General features: G+C 43.8%; 3 non-coding genes across 3 annotated transcripts; all 3 read left to right on the forward strand.

Annotated features, from left to right (window-relative positions):
- The first annotated feature begins 9,754 nt into the window (after positions 1 to 9,754).
- On the forward strand, positions 9,755 to 9,826 carry trnaa-ugc (transfer RNA alanine (anticodon UGC)). The gene has a single exon. It is a non-coding gene; the product is annotated as a tRNA-Ala (tRNA).
- Positions 9,827 to 10,030: 204 nt separating this feature from the next.
- Positions 10,031 to 10,112, forward strand: trnas-aga (transfer RNA serine (anticodon AGA)). The gene has a single exon. It is a non-coding gene; the product is annotated as a tRNA-Ser (tRNA).
- Positions 10,113 to 11,343: 1,231 nt separating this feature from the next.
- trnag-ucc (transfer RNA glycine (anticodon UCC)) lies at positions 11,344 to 11,415 on the forward strand. Its single transcript has one exon. It is a non-coding gene; the product is annotated as a tRNA-Gly (tRNA).
- The last annotated feature ends 3,883 nt before the right edge of the window (positions 11,416 to 15,298 follow it).

Consider the following 15,298-nt stretch of genomic DNA (forward strand, 5'->3'; position numbering starts at 1 on the left):
TGATTGTGGGTGTAACAGCAATCAGCTAAGAGTCTTCTGAGTGTTGTGTTCTTCAAAATCAGCTAGCCTATCACTCAGAATCCTTTTCATCCCTTCACACGACAAACAACATCTGCAGAGAACACACTCGGCAATCAGCTTTTTATAGCTCGATCTCTTAAATAGCCAATTAGTTCTTTGTTTTGCCTCCGCTGTATATCAACTGAGACAGGAGTCAATTTGGTTTTCCATTCTGATCATCAGCAGCAGTCAAGAACAATTGATTGAGCGCGGTGAATGAGTCACTTTGAATCATGATATTACACTCATAGATTCCATGAATAAACATCAGCAGTAAACACAAAGAGGGTGGTCTCTCCTCTCGCTGGGTTCTGCCTCGTATTATTTTAATTCTCACCTATTAAAATGCATAATCTCCTTTACCTCTCCACAATTGCACAGAACAATTGCAGCCTGAGAGCCGTCTATTGTATCAACAGTATGATAGCGAGTAACAAAGGCCTAATTACTACCTGCTGGATATGATGAGGAATAATTAGCTCGATCGTGGAGAGCCACTGACGACGAGCTTACAAGGAGCACACTGAGGCCCATTAATGGAGAGAAATAAATGTATTATCTGGGATGTTTTCACATGAGTAGTCAGCTGGCTGTAATAAAAATAAATCTTATCAGTATAGTTTGTTTGTTTCTCAGGTGTTGAGCTGTTCAAATGGCTCGGAAAACATCTTCCTGTATTGGTGTTGAAAAATGTTTTATGATGAAGCACGCCAAAATATGGAAAAATAAGGATGTGAGGGCTAAATAAACACTTCAGATAATTGCCAGAGCTCCCCGCTAAGAGTCATGTTTAACAAGGTGCCATCCTCGCTGCCTCATGGTAAACTACTGAGTCCAGCTGAGAGGTGACACTTGCCCCCCCACAGCCTTAAAGCTGACTCATTAAACAACCATGCACGCCTCCTCAATCTGCAACCGAGAGTTCAGAGCTTTTAGAGCTTCACACTCTGGGTCAAAGTTTAATCCAGTGCGGAGCTGTGTAAAAAGCGAGCTCCTCGGCCCCTCGAGGCACCTCCCTGCTGCTCGGGTTAACTCCCCTCCCCGTTGTTCGCCGCGACATTCCTGCTTCTCGGGATGACCGAAGATTGCCGCGGACCATTAGCATTGAACAAAGGAAGCAGACAAAAGAGTGCGACAGGGAGAGGGGGCAGAGTGGAGGCAGGTGTATTTTAATGACTGTGTGTGTGTGTGCGTGTTTTTGTGTACCCATGCATGTACAGTCCCTGAAATACACTGTTAACAACTCTGGTGGAGATGTGCCGCCACTTAGGAAAAACCTAGGATTCTGTCACACTTTCACCAGCATCTCTGACAGATGCTGTGTGGTTATATATCAGTGTGTGGCCGGCCATTTGTTTCCCCTCTGTGTATGTGTGTGGCCACCTCTGTCTCTTCTGTGTTACCCAAAACATTACAGATAATTCCATAATTCAGCGGGGGGCTTTTTCTTTCCACCCACAGTGTAATTACATGCTAAAATGCTTTCCTCTGAAACTGATTATTTCACTCAAATTACCAAAATAAGTTATTGTAACTTATAGCTTGCACACAACAGCAAGGAGAGAAGAAGAAAAAAGAAGACGCGCAGTTGAATTGTGGAGGGAGAGCAGCGCGTGCAGATGAAATATGTTAATAAGCTGCCAAGGCATGAGCGCAACTTCTGGTTAATGGCACAACACTGCAATCTGGCCCTCCAGGGGAGAGAAAAATGAGCATCTTCATCACCACAACTCCTCCATCTGAGAGAGAGAGGGAAGAGTCAAGCAGACAGACAGCATTAAAAAGCCGACGACAGAGAGAGGCTGCACGTCCCTGCCTCCCATGCGCATTATCCCTTCAACCAGAGGAGAGGGAATCAGTAAAGAGAGGATAATTTCCTTGACATATCAGAATAAAGAGCACATGAAAGGGAAAAAGGGGGATGCAAGAGAGAGTTTAACAAAAATGGAGGAATGCAGGAGAGAGAGGATGTGAGGCATGAAGCGGCAGAGGGATGCAGGACGTTAGGGGGAGCAGCAGGGGGTCGGTGTGAAAGTGGCGCATCAACACATCTCAGGGACCCCGGCCGACAGATCCCATCCCTCTCAGCGCTGCATTACACGCACAAATGTTATGCTGTTTGAAACCCATCAGCCGGCACCTCAAAGATTCATAGTCGCCTCTCTTCCCCTCATATCTCTGCAAGGGTCCAAACCAAGAACATATTTTTATTTTCGCTCCTCTTCCCATCAAAGGCATTACTGATTCTGGAGCTATGTGAGAGGGCGTGACAGGCGTCTGACATCAACACCCCAAACACTGCACTGGAATGATATCACACAAGTGGGTGGGCCGATTGGGCCGCTGAAGGGTGAATCCTGGAGTCGGGCCACGGCGAGGTCACGATGACAGCTCCAAGCGTGGTGCGAATGGAGTAGGCGAAGTTTTATGGCGGAATTGCAATCAAGCAGCCAGTGTTGATTAAAGCAACACATTTGTTTTGCATGGGGGTTCCAGCAAATGAAATGGCCTCATTAAACGGAGGTCTGTGTGGAGCTATCAGGAGAGAGGGAATGATAGGGAAAAAAGACAGAGAGACAATTTGACTTCCGTGTTCTTTAATGAAACGGCACAACAGAAACGGTTTGAGTGGCAGGCTGTTTGTCAGTTCAGATACTCAGACAGTTCTAGTGGGGGGTGAACGAGAGACAATTTCCCTTCAAATATTCTGTTGAAATTTTATACATTTTCTTATTGTCAACAAATCCAATGAAAAGACCAAACCAACGATCAATCAATCCAACTAACAAGTTCCTGTCTGTCATAGAGCTCCATCGTTGTCCACACACTATTAAAACCACATCAATTAGCCACACTGTTGCTCTGAGTGACATGTTCCTTCATTACCATGAACACACACTCTAATTTATTTGACTCAGTCCCACACACACCGTCCTGCTGCCCTAAATACTCACTGGTGCGCCAAATGTGGATTCATGTGTGGCTTAAAATAGTCCCCAACAAATGCAGTATTTATACCTATGTGCGTAACTTTTTCTAAAATCTGCAGTGATTAGCCTTTTTAGAAAATTACTGAGCCTTATTTTATAAAAGGGTACTTCATCTGTTTACATTGCATTCCTTCATAGGGTTTGGTATTTTTCTGATACTGGCACTTAAACGATACTTTTAAAATGGTGCCAGTGCCTCAACGCTGCCTGAACCAATACTTTTTTTGAAAAATACAACCACACTCAACTTCGTGTCGCCGTAGTCTCACTGTCATGCATCGCGATCACACATACGCACTTGTTATGCACACAATTTGGCACCAAAATGATGGTACTGGTCATATAGGAACTGGTGCCCCATTGAAACTAGGTTTTGATACCCAACACTACTCCTCTAACGCTGTTGGACAATTTAATGATAATGAATAAATAAAAATCATTGCAGCAGAACTCTAGTTTTTTATTACACACATAATTCCTCTTTGTCAAAAAAAAACCTAGCGCCTACATTACCCACAAGGCACCTCAACAGCTAGCAATTCAGTTGGAGTTTCCAGTGTGTCTGTACACTAGCATAACCAGATGTAGCCTCGAGCAGCTAGCATGGAGAAGATGGCTACGGAGGTCTGGCCAGCTCACGTCTTTCTGACTCCACACCCCCAGATTCTTTTTACTTTCAAACTTGTACTTTTCAGCCCAACCAACGTGACTCAGGTGACATCACTTAAGGCAATCACCAAACTTCACACACAGCAACTTCTTGCACATATGCAGTCATACTCCTCAAGACCTGTAAACAGACTTTAAAGTGTAAAACCAGTGGAAAATTTCAGTTTTGGGCTGAGTGCCACAGACAGGGTGGGGAAGTCAAAAATTATTAAGTGATGACTAATGCAGAGACCAGACAACACAGATGATAATGGCCCAACCCAACAGATGTGGGTCATGAGAAACTCAAAAGAGCTTGGGGTGCAATTATTGCTTGTTCTAGTGATGAGTAGTATGTCATAAAAGAACAGCAACCACAGCAGACTGTGGGACCCCTCATGATGACCCAGCATTGTGAGTAGCATGTCATGTTTTCACCTTGTGTGGTCTAGTTCGACAACCTCAAGGACAAGCTCCATGAAGTTTGTCCAGAGGAGCACGGAGGACACAACTGGAAACATGGTAAAACAAAAGTGGAATAATCTTGTTGGAGTTATTTGGAACAGAGAAACTGGTACCTAGAAACTCCTCAGATCACATATGTGCATCGTGCAAGTCCTACAAGATGGCAAGCTGTGACTGGTCTTGGACCAACAAGTATTCTATTGTCTCCTGGCGAAAGAATTCATGACTCTATGATCGTCTGATTCTGGCATAAAGCATTGTATCTATTGGTCATTTTGTGGGATTCGTTGACAGTAAGAAAACAAGAGACCATGTTGTGATGGGATCACTTCTGCTGCAATACAGCAAGTTGCACCTTAAAATGAATGTGGGCCAGGGGCGGAAAGTGGATGGACAATGGCCCCTTCATTACTTCCTACCCTCTACTTCCTTTCCCCTTGCTCAGGGCACTCCCATCTTCGATCTCGGCCTTCATTTTAATCTCAGCTTACACGTCTGTATATTTTGTGACTGTATCATAAACAGTTGCAACACCATCCCCAACCTTCTGCACTTCCCCCCAACAGCTGAAGACCATTTTTCAGGCTGAAATAAAGGTTAAGCAAAGAAAGATTACCAGCGTCACTTTAAAACTCACCAACTGCTAAAAGTAACAACAAAAGGCATCAGTGCCTCAGTGATCTCACCCTTTAATTTTGCCTGTTTCCTTCCTCCTTCTATTTACAGCAGGTTTGCACTCTTACTCATTTACTCGCTTTGTTTATTTCACCCCTGAGCAGCCCCCGGGTTGTGTGTGACTGTGTGCGTTTGCCTGCGTGCATTCCCGTTTTGCTCGTGTGCATACGTGAGAGGACATTTGACGTGACTAAAAGCGCTGCTGTCTGTCTTTCTAATAGAGGCAGGTGATCGTTTTGTCTTCCTCCTCCACAAGATAGAAGAGGTGTACCGAATAATGATACACAGTAAAGATTACAATCACCCGGTGGATGCCTCTTCATTCCTCCCAACGTGATTGATAAGGGATGTCACCTGTGTGTGTGTACGTGTGTGTTGAGTGTGTGTGTGTGAGAGAAAGGGAGCCAAGACAAGAAGACAATAAAATTCTTGGGCAGAATGACATAGCTATTTAGCAGCTAGTTGTGCATAATTATGCTGCAAATGTGTTTTGCGCACTTAAGAGTTGGCATCATAGACAATCACTTACCCTTCTATTGCACACAGAGGAACACACACACACACACACACACACACACACACTAATCATGATAATAGCATTTGTTAGCAGGCCCAGTTGAAAGCTCCAGTGTTGACAAGAAAATGTTTCTCAAGAGGTTTTGGAAATCAGCCTTTATTCACTTAACGTTATTATAATTTTACAAGGAAATATGAATTCCATGCACCCTCTATCTCCTTTTTCCCTAATAACATTTCATGTACATGTTCTGCTACAAGGCACATGGTTGGGAGAGATGAAGGGAGTGCTCCACCACAAACCCCGGCTGGCTAATCAAAAGACTTAGCAGAGCCCTGGAGTTGGAGACTCACCACGATGTTGCACTAGCTGGAGTAAGGAAGTCTAATTATGTCCTGAGGGCTGAGAGGGGCTTCCCTCCCTACCTCTCTCCCACTTTTCTCTGCCTCCCTCACGAATACACATTTCTTCTAACCATCACACACATGCTGGGTTAGCAGAGCTCCGGCCTCGGCTTGTTTACTGTCTCTAGATCCTCTGACAGCCCCACTCTTCACACAGTATTCTGTCTGGCCATCGAGGCCAGGTGACAGATAAGTTGGTGGACACTCCACGTCCAGGCCTATAACAACGCTGACCTTTGTAAACACAGATAATCAGTGACTGATTTGGCCCTGAGTCGCAGGACCTCTGTTGTTTAGGAAGGTTATCTGCATTTAAAAGTGGAGTCTGGACCCTGCAGGCATGTGGACAGGACGGCAAGCTTATGTGACCTTGTTAGCCTTCACGTATGCAGGAACCTCAAAGCTGGCCCTGGTTAAAGGTTAACACTCGACATAATAAAGCTGCTTTTGTAGTTGCTGACCTCTAGAAGCATGGATCTCATCACCTGTGTCAGTGTAAAAGTATGTAAAGCATACATTGTAATCACGGGGCAAAACAAAATGCTTGTCCTGTGCTGTTTTTAGTGTCTTTGACCCCTGTACCACTTCACAAACGCCCAGATTGTAATCAGCTGAAAATGTACCCAAGCACATTCATCACATTTAAATGCAAACAAGAAGCCAGAACCCCAAGTATGCTCACAATGCATTACGCAGATGCTGTATGATTCCATGTGACTAGTAAAGGATTGATTGATTGATACTGCGTAGTGTATATAATCAGTATAGTTTAGGACATGCTGTAGAAGTTTGGAAATACCACCTTGATTTGACGAACTAAAGCTCTATAAGTACAGGACTGGCATCATCAGAGGGCCTCGTGTAATTTAGAAATTACCCCCTTGCATCTCTGCGTCACATGGGATAACCAAAGTCTGGATTTGTATGTTTCAGCCACACAGTGTCACGTCATCATCTTTCGAGATTTCTCTCTTTCGATGGATTTGAGCTCTGTCTTTCAATGTTGTAGAGGAGCTAGAATTAGCACATTCACCCAGATGTTGTATTTCCATCACTGATTGGAGCCGGAGCTGATAAATACACGTGGCTACTGCAGAGTCATTTGACCCATGTACGAATGCCGATGGTACCTTCTCCCATTATATACAGACGTCAGATATCTGCGGGTATTAGTAGTATTTTTGTGCAGTGGGAAAGGGGCCATAGACTTGGACGACCTGCACAGGCATATTAACATCCGCCAAAGTATATTTGGCCACCGTGGCATTTTTTATTTTTATTTTTCATCCATCTGTAAGAACTACGTCATCCACGATCAAACATTAACAAGTGGACATTCTCTCCTCACTCTACTTGTTCGTTTTGCTACCACGGCTGTGGGGAAGTGCCCCAAAGCACTGGTGTTGTGTTGGAGTCAGCTCCCCCTGTTGAATAGTTTCCCTGCTGTTAAAATGATGCTTCCCGTAGCACCCTCTCCATGGTTGGTTCAGATTTAGGTAGAGGGAAACCTATGGGAAACAGTCCTCGACACAAAAACTGTCTCACAATCTGTAGCAATATTTTCAGCGTCTGCTCTGTTTTCTCCACGAGCCGCGAGCAAATCTGGGAAGAAATCACACTGATAATCTATAATGAATAAAATACAGGATATGTTACACAAAATATAAATAATCAGATTCTGATAAATAATAAAGTACGCATCCCGTGCTTGCCAACCCTTTTGATTTTCAGTGTTTCAATTCCCCCAGTTTTTACCTGCCACATGATGAAATCACATCCATCCATTATATTTATCAGAAATAGTATCACTACTGTTATGATTGTGTTTTTTAAATTACGTGGGCCTACGTATTCCACATTTTTGTCAGTTGTGTCTAAACACAGAGTGTGAGAGACGAGCAGACACACCCACACAAACAAGCAGACAGACAGAGATGTTAAACATGCTCTCCATGTGACTACAAAAGACCATAATGATGAAATGGATATGTAATTAACAGAAAATCAAAATATTGTGTTAAAGGTCACATTGATTAGTTGTTTGTCACCAGTAGTACCATTTTTGTGCTGACAGATATTGGCAGGTCTTTTCACCGGCCACCACAAGTATGCTTCAGGCCTGTGGGGAGCACAATGCACGCTGAGGATTTTGCTTGTCTTTTTTTACGGGCCGTAAACATACTGCGTTTTTTTGCGCTTAAATTCATTGTTTTCAATGTAGATGTGCAGCAGGTGCACTCAAACACCAGAGAGGCACCATTACAGCATGCATGCGTTCCTGAGCGCCTATTTTTTAGTGCAGGATGGCTGCGCTGAGATCAACCAAGTTCAACTTTTATCATCATATGACGACATGACTAGGAACAACCAATCCCATCCGGCAGATATCTTTCCCGTCTTCCGTAAATATCAGTCTGAATATGAATAAGTAGTTGATCACTTTAGTGCAGAGCTGCCAGAGCTTTAAATTTGTTTTAGCCCCGAAATACACCCGAAAGAAGATCATCTCTGCACTTAAGATTTAATGTAAGTACGATATGATGCTGGTTATGGTCGCTTACCAACCTCAGATGCAACCTGCCTCTACGCCCTTGAAAGTTTGCACAGAGTAGGCACAAGAGTCACACCCAATGTCCGACCCCGCGTTTTCCAGGCGGTTTAAGATGTACAGCCCCTTACAGTATAATCATGTTACAAAGACACCACTTAATGGCCTCCATGGAGAGGACTGGTTACAGCGGTCATTGTCTATATTGAGATGTGAGTCATACAGTCTGTCATGTGCTGCTGTTCCCTATCTGAAGTCTTTGTCATGCACATGCACTGTCAAAACCTTGTCAGAAACCTAGTAACATGAATACCAGACTGGAAACCAATGATATTACAGAAAAGAGGTTTCTACAGAAAGCCCACAGTAACCTGGTTACTCAGGAATGACCAAACTCAGTCAGTGAGTCCAGACATGTGGTCTCAGACAGGTAGAAAGCAGCTTTCACACATGTGTCTGTGACCTGCTGACATCTCAGCATGTTGCTCAACTCCCCTGACTTAGTTTGAGTGCAATGTTTCAATATTTGCCTGCCCCACAAGGCAGCCTATAACTCTGGTTTCGGAGCTGTGAGTGAAATCGAGCACTCCAGATCCTATCTATTTGATTTCTCGCAGTCCTAATATAACCTCTTCCACATGAGGCTTTTTATTACCGCTCAGGGAGACAAGCTTTATTTGCAAGCTGTTTGCTGTAGCAAATCGTTATTGCTCCATGGCATTTCAATTGAATAAGATATCAAGTTATTGTGTCATTCACTGGGCCCCAGACGTGACTCCAATAGGAAAATAAGATATTGAAATAGGGATTTTAATAAAGGGAGCTGAAGATATGATTCTACCTGAAGAGGGTAGGAAATATACAACAATAGTGTGAGAAGAATAGTATTCCCAAACTGATAGCTGTTAATCTTAAGCACTCCAAACACCCACATGCAGCGATAGAGATTTTGCTGAGAGCTCACACACAAGCACGTTCACAACTCTAGTTTCACAGTGCAGTGAGATCTTTGCATCATGCTGTGATCTGTGATTACTTCCATGTACTGCAGTTCAAATTTACGGTATTTGTGCATTGCATAAAGTTTCAGCACACACAGTTCACACACAGAAAAAGCTTTCCTCTCATACTTATACATATTTAGATGGAAAACAACAGCAGGTATCCTGTGTCTCTTGCATCACCACACATTTGTTCTTTATAAAGACAGAAAACTTGTTGCAAGTCTTCTTACAGGTTTGATTGAGGTGACAGAAACGAGGTGATACAACTGAGCGATAAGTTGGTATTTACGAAATGTTTTTACAGCATTTTGTGTATGTAAGAATAGAAAATGTATGCTACATGAATAATGTGCAGAGAGAATTTTAGCCAGGTTAGCTATGTCATTCAGGCACCTTGGAAATACGTAGAAAAGTAAACATATTGCTTGTTTGTTATGTACACAGGGGATGTAGCTCAGTGGTAGAGCGCATGCTTTGCATGTATGAGGCCCCGGGTTCAATCCCCGGCATCTCCAGTATGTTTTATGGCTTTCCAGGAAAGTTATCAATCCTGTAAATAGATAATCCACCAGGGCAAGGTGTCTGTAAAAACACCTGTTAGGATCACTTGCTCTCGTCAGCCTTTGGAAAGCTTTGACGTGCACTCAGTCACAGCTTTGTTTTCATCAGCTGTTGACATTGTGAGAATATGCTGAAGTGGGTCAACAGTCATGTCATGTGTTGTCGTGGCCGAGTGGTTAAGGCGATGGACTAGAAATCCATTGGGGTCTCCCCGCGCAGGTTCGAATCCTGCCGACAACGAGAGGTGCTTTTGAGCAGTAGGCACTCAAAACTGATCCAATTGTAGACAACTACCCTGAAGGAGACATTTAAGATGACTGTTAGGGTGCTTTCACACCTGCCCCGTTTGGTTTGGTTCAGTCAAACTCAAGTTCATTTGCCCCCTCAGTGCAGTTCGTTTGGGCAGGTGTGAACACAGCAATCACACTCAGGTGTGCACCAAAACAACCGGACTGAGACCTTCTTGAAGAGGTGGTCTCAGTCTGGTTCCAAATGAACTCTGGTGCGGTTGGTTTGTGGTGAGAAGGTGTTCCGACCTGGATGTGAAGCAACTGCAGTCACATGACACATTGTTTGGGTTAAACATGAGCATGTTACAGTCCTGGAGGATTATTAATGTGCACCTCCTCCTGTACTGCCTTAATATGCACATTCAGCACATCCAATGCATCAAAACATTGTTTTCTAGTTGGAGCCGCGCCTCGTTTTCAAACTGTATGGTTTGACTAAAATGAACAATGACAGCAATATAGTCCACGATGAGCAGCGCTAAAATCAACCTGCGTAGCTGTCCCTCCATTGTGACATTAGAAAGTGTCACATTTATCTTGCAAGTGTACTCTTCTTCAATGTTTTAGTTAAACCCAATGTTTGAAACTATGTTTGGTCAGCATTTTGTCAACAAGTGCCATTAAATGTTTTTACATTCTGTCCTTACTTTAACTTTCTACATAGTAGTTTTCATTGTTCCGCCAGAATTGCCTCTCATGAAGAACTGCAGGTGACACGTTGCATGTTATAACAGTTTTATTGGTAATTTAATGAATGTTTTGTAGGTGGTAGGCCTGGCAGTGAGTCAACCACACACATCCAACCAGGGAAGTCCAGGTACATTTCTCACGTCTAATGCAACACCTTGGAGAGGCACTAAGTTAGGCTTAGTTTCACGAGCCAGGATTAACAGCTCCAGCTCCTCAATAAGGTGACCATCTCCTTAAACTGTGCCTTGATGTTTGGGGGGCAACATTATGGCATTATGAAAAAGGCCTATTATTATTATTATCATTATTAATGCAGGTTTTTACTTGTGTAGGTGAGAATCTCTTTAAGAAAAATGGGGTCTACCTGTATGCTCTGCCTGTACCTATTGTATAGATTGTTACACCTGTTGATCAAACTACACTCCTCTCTCCTGCACCCTTTCAATTCAAAATGTTCATCTTGATGTGAGCAAATGTTTCTGCGTTCAGCAGCGATGGTGGTATAGTGGTGAGCATAGCTGCCTTCCAAGCAGTTGACCTGGGTTCGATTCCCAGCCATCTCAAATGCTTTCCTTCTGCGGGTGAATATGATTGCTTTGTCTTGTTCAGGGTTTCTGTTGGTGAGATTGTGTCGTATCATGCTTTCTGGAAGATTCTAATATGTGTTTATTGGTCTTAAAAACAACTGATAGGCAGGCTATACAGAGAGGGTAGAATGGAGCATGAGGTGGTTTGGTGCAGCTGAACCGTTGTTATGAGGAAAGAGCTGAGCCTAAAGGCTATGTCCCAACCCTCACCTATGGTCATGAGCTCTGGGTAGTGACTGAAAGAATGAGGTTGTGGATACAAGTGGCTGAAATTAATTTCTTCCGAAGGGTGGCTGGGCTCAGCCTTAGAGATAGGGTGAGGAGCTTGGATATCTGGAGGGAGTTCGGAGTAGAGCTGCTGCTCCTTTGCGTCAAAAGGGGTCAGTTGAGGTGGTTCGGGCATCTGATCAGGATCCTTCTGGGCACCTCCCACTAGAGGTGTTCTGGGCACGTCCCACTGGTAGGAGGCCCTGGGGCAGACCCAGAACACACTGGAGGGATTATGTATCTTGTCTGGTCTGGGAACGCCTTGGGGTCTCCCAGGAGGAGCTGGAAAGTCTTGTCCTGCCTGAACTAACGCTATGCTCAATTTCAGACCGTGACAGATTTTCCCAGTCAAAAAACAGTAACTAATAACAGAAACCTTGGTCTTGTTGCCAGCAATGTGACATGGTTTCAGTCTGAAAATGTTATCACAGCCATTTTCCACACTCTTTAGTGGTAGAGTGACACGCAGTTGACCAGTGATTCATTCTCAGCTGTCACAGTTGTGTTTTGTCTGTCCTGCTTTTGGATTAGACGTCAAAGATGTGTTCGTGTATCAGTCTGAAAAACAGTTTTTACTGTCAACAGTTTGACTCCTTTGTCTCTCAGCCCTGTCAGTGTTTAACAATAGAATAATGTTCCCTCCAAAAAACTGAACAGACTTGCCTCAAGGACAGCAAGTGAGATACTAAGCTAAAATCTGAAGATGGAAAAAAGTCACGGTATGATGACGGTTTTTGCCGTCTAACCTTATGTCAAACATTTAAGGTGTGGATAACAAATAAAATATTTTTCCAGTTTTATTATTCCCACTACACCACTACTGACACCGCTAAATATGTGTAAATCTGCTAATTCTGACAGCGGACCTTAAAGCTCTGCAGGTTGTAGTTCTTCCTTTTACTCTTGGGTGTCATAATGTGAATGAAATGTGCGCCCATACTGAGCAGAGCAATTTAGAACTCGTCTAAGAGTGTTTGGTTAATCCGACTCGTTGACATGATTTGGAAGTTGGACGGTTTGTGACTGAAACTCAGCAAAGTAAAATCACACTGTACAAAGCCTGAAGGCCTCAGAGCTTATCTTTGCACGCCTGCTTCCACCGCTGCCGTGGACGTTTTTTTTTTTTTTTTTTTTTAACCAGACCTGCCCAAAATGTGTCCAAACTGGTGTGTTTGCTGCTTAAATGTCTGGACACACACAGACATTTTCCTTATCTGCCCGCTGTCAAAATTGTTGTGGGACACCCAGCACAACAACACACACAGCCTCACATCAGGCAGACAGACGGACAGACTCCTTTTCCATCCAACTGACAAACATGCACACACCTGCGCATACACACAGACACACACACACAAATGCGCACACCTTATCACAGCAGTGGGTGGTGGTTTTGAAGCTGTGACAAACTGTCCAGCCAGCTGACGCTATCCATGGAGAGCTTCTCTGTTCTGTTGTTTGATGCTGTTTTAGTAATTAACTCAGACAAAAGCTCCAGCAGCTCCCGTCTGATGTGCACTCAACACACACAGAAACACATAGACACACGTTCCACATCTATCCTCACTGATAAACAGGGAGTCTGGGGACGTGCAGAATGTGTCGACGGCATGAACGACTTCATTCAGAAATAGTTTCGAAGTGAGCGTGTGGGAATCTGTGGGAATGTCTGATTGTGGATGTGTTGAAGAATGTGAGGTTTTGATCGTGCTGATGGTATCAAACACGCAACATTTGCTTCACATCCTCTTACTGATCCTGAAACGTGAGACTCGCACGGCAATAAGTGGAGTTTCGTGCAATGTAAATGTTTCACCACATGATAAAAGCTGCTGTGAGGGAGAAAATCTCTGGAACTGTTGTTGGAGCTTTTTCACTGCAGACACTGACGGGACCATCTCGTTTCCAGGTGAGAACTCCAGCACAGCAGCTCCAGTTGAAGGCTTGTGAGAATCGCCACACCATTGCCTCTCACCATGGCTGTCTGGGAAAAGGCAAGAGATCTTCCCCTCTTCAGGAGTTTGGTTCCAGAACCAGAGGTAAGCCCAGCTATCTAGTTGGTACCGCTTCCCTACCAACACCAGCTCCAGTTTGTTCCCCGTCATATAGGTGTCGTTCCACGTCCCTATAGAGCCAGTCTATGAGGGGTCAGCACTCCTGGGTCCCTGCCCCTGCCTGCCACCTGGCACACAATACACCCAGCCCTGATACCTATCCCCTCAGCAGGGTGGACCGCTGGCCAGCTCCCCTCCCACGTCTGGCTCCAGAAGGGGACCCTGGTTTTCCTGTACCAGGCAAAGTACTTGAGCTCCTTTTGTTTATTCTAAAGTAATGTGTGATTGTGACGGATTTGCGAGATTTCCGGGTTTGAGAGTTGAGGACTGTGGCTGTTCATGAATAGAATCTGTTAGTGTGTGGTGCGCTGTTTTGGTCAAATCATTGCCCTCCACATGCTATAGGACAAAACTGTTCAGTGGTTCATTACATGTCTTCATGTGTGAGGTCTTAACATCTGTTAAGATTTGAAAAATCTTTTAATGTGGGCCAGTCTTTAGAAAGAATGATCAATATCGAAACAACAGAGGCTGTTGTTGAGTTTGGGCCAAGTTCTAGCACATTCAGCGCCCCAGATGGCTTTTGCTTTTGATATGCTCTTACTCTGATAACATAAACTCCACTCCACCATACCCATCAGTGCTCGAGCATGTTTTGACCGTAATGATCACTCACTAATGAAGACATTAAGGTGAACTGCATCGTCAGGACTGGAGGACTTTTCCTTTCTCTTTGATTTTTTGTGAATTTAAAAAAAAAAAAAAAAGATGGGTGAGGATGTTGGTGCCGCCCCTCTGGTGGTCACCTGTCTTGCCTATATAAAATCAGCCACTGCCTACAGAAATATTTTTCAACTGAACCTCATATAAAACTGAGCGCCCCTTTGAAAAAATGCATTCATGGAAAATATTGGCTGAATATGGACGGGTGGTGTTTAATTTAAATGAAGATGGTTCTTGTGGTTCAAAGTTCACATCTGATCTTGGAAGTTGAGAAAAGCGAACCACAAGGTCGATTTAGTAGCCTGCCAAGGCTTTCAATGTCATCGAATGATCTCCATCAGCAGATACTTCGGCCAGTTGACAATGTGTAGATGTTCAAATTTCCTTTCTTCCCTGAGTACTTTAAGAACTTCTCACCTCAGCTGTTTGTAAGGGCGTTTTACTGCTAAAAGTCCCAGAATTCTGGGCAGAAGCGGCAGGAAATTGCATTAGCAGTAACGTAATACAGCTGAAAGAGAGGCTGATATCAATAAGACAAAATTATAAAAACACAAAACAGTAACCCTTGATCACATGCAGGCATCTTTGTGTGTGAGAATGTGATCCAGTGTGGTATAGGCGGATTTCGTCACTAATAAAAACTACAAAATAGAAAGGAAAAAACAGAATGTAAATACACTGAATAGCTATTGCAAAGAAAATGCTGACCATGAATTGAACCAAAACAGGGTCTGATTTTAAAAAAAAAAAAAGCTCAAGCACTGTAACTGTAAGTCAACATGGCTGAGAACCAGCAGACTGAGCAAACTCCATCT

Source organism: Epinephelus fuscoguttatus, linkage group LG21, assembly GCF_011397635.1.
Source record: "Epinephelus fuscoguttatus linkage group LG21, E.fuscoguttatus.final_Chr_v1".
Classification (NCBI taxonomy): domain Eukaryota; kingdom Metazoa; phylum Chordata; class Actinopteri; order Perciformes; family Serranidae; genus Epinephelus; species Epinephelus fuscoguttatus.